We start from the raw sequence: 4177 nt of genomic DNA on the forward strand, positions 1-4177 counted from the left end.
AATCTGAGAAATCTCCAAGAGACAAGGTATTTCTGTGGGAGATTGAGGACGTGCAAGGTGTGCAAGGGAGTGTGAGGGTTCGTGGAAAGGTGTGAAAGACACTCAACCCAACCCGAGACCACCCCAGGCAAAACACTGACCAGTCCAAGAATACTCTAGAAATGATTCAGGGAAAGTGGGAAAATAAAGCTGTAACGGAAATTATGGACCAAGGTAATGTGATCAATTGGAATCATGCTATGAATGAATATAAAAGTACCCATATGCATTCCTAGAATAAGATTCGTTAAGATATGCATTTGTGAATAAGCCCGAACCAAACTTGAAGCTTGTAAGATGTGTAGGGAAGAAGCATGACAAATAAATAATATTGGAAAAAGAAAAAGAAAAGTTGTAAGTGTTAAGATTAAAAGAATAAGTTGAGAAAACACCTTGCCCCACCCGTGCAACTGCAGTACACAGAGCAGGGAAATCAAGAGAGAATACCAGGTAACCCATCTGAGGGTTTCCTTAATCCGTCGAGGTTGTGTCCAAACCTGGAAGGTACGGGGTCGCTGGCCACGACTTTTGCCTTCCCGGTGAGGAGGTGGCGGAAAAACGCAGGTGGAAGGGAAGGTTACAGTGCAGCAAACTCAAAATCGGTAAAATATCCATTAAAAGAACAGGAATTGAGATTAGTTCTGATGTGAATAATATTTGGAAATTTAAAGCGAAGTTCTGAAAGAACAGCGGACGAAGCTCGGCTGCTCGTGAAAACGATGTGTGGAAATGGAAGGTGGGAGGGAATGATTCCCCACAGAGGGAAGGATGCCCCATTGTGGGAATGATAACCCACAGAGGGAAGGATGCCCCATTGTGAAGTGGAGGAATGTGGGCGCCTTGCCTGAAGGGTAAAGGTGGGGGTCGTGTTCCTCTTTGAGAGTTTTTTATTTTTTTTTAACGACTCAAAAACGAGTCAACGGGAAAATTTGTGGCAGATGTGCCGAATAAAGCCTTGATTGTGATCTCCAAGTCCAGGAGTCCATACAACACGAATTAAATTGGGAATTATTTAATCGCGGTTGGATATAAATAAAAGGTAATTTAATGTAGAGTCAAATAGTTCTGAAATGTGTTTAAATTAATTTGTATACGTTTTAATGTGTGGGTCGAACGTATGTACGCAGTTTGTTGTGGATGTGGATGGGGAGAGACGCGGGACCAAGGTGCGAAGGAAGGAGGGGTAGGATAAAAGGAGGGGGCGAGCTGTGTCGAAGTGCACATGCTGTGCCCAGAGGCGTGCTGTGTCTTCACTCGTCGGTGAATGAAACAATGACATCCAAGAACCAGGACAAAGACATTAGGCAAGCTGAAGAAATGTTTTTGGGGGAAATGACTAGTGGTCTTTGAACACGCGTCCATTGCGGACCTTGTCACGGAGCATTAATCCTCTGCCTGGCGCGATCAAGTTTTTGTACGAAAGCGGACAGAGGAGCATGTTTGTTGTCTTTATATGAGCCTCGAACTGTCAGGATAAATTATTTGGATTAAAATTGACCATAAAAGCGGTTATCGTGCTGAATGTGTTGGTGCCCTGCTGTAAAGTGCGGGCTGTGCGCGATTTTTGCTTGGGAGAGTCGGGCTGCGTGAAGTTTGCCTGAATACGGGGAGAGGATTTGGAAAAGAAATATATTTTTTTTAACCGAGTGAGGCACGGAAATTATCAACACGGTTGGTTGCATCATTATTGTGAGGAGCTCGGTTTTACAATAAATTGTGGTTGGCATCTGTGGTTGAATGTACGAAGTAAGCCGTGTGTGAAGCCCTCGAAGGAGGGAGGGCTGTACGGTGTGCGAGATGGAGCACGAAGCACGAGTGTGGTCAACATCTGGGCCGCATTGAAATCGGCCGTGCCGAGGGTGCTGTGTAAATTTTCGAACCACTTCATCCTGGCCTTGTAAGTTTGCAAGTACACATGTGCAAATGGACAAGACGATTGTGTGCTCGACCCTGAGTAAATTCCACAATGTGCCAACCCCCTACAGCCCCCTGCACCTCCGAAGAGTCTGGAGGTATGGACGCTGCCCTTTGAGCTGTGCAGCCTCGGTTCAAATCTCAACGCAGCTCTAAACTGCCACCCTGGTGTTTCACATGCACTGCAAAGTTTGCTAACATCGGTTCGTGAACATTAAATATCCCACGATGCTTTTTGTGAAGAGTTGGCAAGTTATTCCAGGCACCCTGAACATTAAGCTACAAAATTGCTGCTCGAACGTGCAGGGGCACAGCTGCTGTCAGGATGGGCATGGGTCGGGACTCGAGTCGTCAGTTGTGTGCAGTACGTGGCGACAGATTAGTATCAATTGTCACAAGGACGTGTCAGTGCAAATGATGCAGTGTCCCTCCACCGATACACACATTGGAATAAATAATCTCACCGACCTGGGAGGAATGACAGGCTGAGTCAACCTCAGGAACCAGGGATACTGAGAGTCAGGAGTCGCCAAGAGCCACAAACAATAGACATTGTGCTCTGACGGTTTGAAAGAGGAAATGCGAATCGTGCAAGTGAGGTGCGGAGTGTGTGTTGGGATTTACTTTAGGCTCATGTAAAGGATAATTGAGAATTTGGCAGATTTTAAAAACAATTACCATGACATGTTTGAATGAAGAATGAGTTAAAATCGCAACTGTGGCTGTGGACATAATTACATACACAACTCAGCCGGGAACAGAGGAAAATACTTTATTTTATTTTGGGCAGCACCAAATGCTTTGCAGAAGTGTGGTCCAAATGGATGAATGGATGATATCTGATTAGGCAGTGTTGGTTGACTCACTGTTAGAGTAAAATGTGGTAATCGAAAGATGTCCGATACTGGACATAACTGTCAGGGTATGTAGTGTACACTGAGAATAACGTCTTGGAAAGTGATTCTGTGCTAATTGCGGTATGCAATCTAGCCGAGGGTGAAAGCATATTCCTGATACGTGTATACTGTACAGATGGCACAATGTAGGGGAACTGTGGAAATAAGAGGATATTTCATGTCGCAAAGTGTGCTAGTCAAGAATAGGTAAATCGATAGTAATATATTGAGCACATATGAAGAAAAAAAAAAAAAAAACAACAACGACATCCTCCTTGGCTACCTTCCACCATTGGCCTTTTCGATGAGCATACGTGCCAAGCGCCTGTGGGGGAGTTCCATTGGCAATCAACGCTACCTAACTACCTGGTGCTTGCAGCGGTATCGAGTTGTGGGTCCGAGTACCATCGAGCCGGATTGTCAAGGATTGCACGAGGCAGGAAGGTCCAAGTAAAGGAAGCTTCTCACCTCCAGCTCACCTTCCCTCCGAGGGGGGAGTATCAATGAAGACCGAACGGGGTCCCTTTTGGGGGGGGGGGTGTGTGTGTGTGTCTGGTGGGGGTCAGTCCTTAAGCAGCACCTGTATGGGTGCTTGTGTATAAATTTCCATTTATTTTATATTCTAATGACTCTGCCCTTATGTGCTTCTTATGGGCTTCATGATGGTGCCCAGGGAGCCACTGGGTTGTCTGGACCGCCTGGAGAAGCGGGAGGCAGTGGAACTGTTGGTGGTTCAGGTCCTATCGGACCTCCGGGCCCGAGTGGTCATGATGGCATGATTGGCCCTCAGGGCAATGCTGGAGACAGGGGTCTGCAAGGGGAGTCTGCAACACCAGGACGCCAAGGGGCGATTGGGATAATTGCACCATCAGGATCATCTGGGTCAGTGGGTGAGCAAATGGTGGGTGCAGGTGAGCACATACATCTGTGGTGAAGGTAGTGGTGTGAACCCATGGGTCGGTTCGGGCAGGCAGAATTCACATCTTTGTTTACGTTGAGATCTGAATTTGTTGTCTTCTGACGTCAGCATCGGTTGGTATTTTAAAAACGCGTTTTTCATATCATAGCAGCCACCGTACCTGGGAAGGCTCTCTGTGCATTGTATTGTCATAATGGTAGACAGTGGGGCTATGTACGCTCTCTGATGACAACCAACTTATGAATGGGAAAGAAGGGTGCGGTCGGTGGAACTAACTCTACTGCTCCCTCTAGCGGTCGTGCTTGCTGCTGATACCCAGCCCCTACAACAAAGTGGTTACCCAAAAGGTTTGCTCGTTTTGGCTCATAAAAATGAGCTGCACGAGCAAAAGGGGGATGATGTAGAAGGA

This window comes from Eptatretus burgeri, chromosome 6 (assembly GCF_056783735.1).
Source record: "Eptatretus burgeri isolate ZD-2024b chromosome 6, Ebu_testis_v1, whole genome shotgun sequence".
In the NCBI taxonomy this organism is placed as follows: domain Eukaryota; kingdom Metazoa; phylum Chordata; class Myxini; order Myxiniformes; family Myxinidae; genus Eptatretus; species Eptatretus burgeri.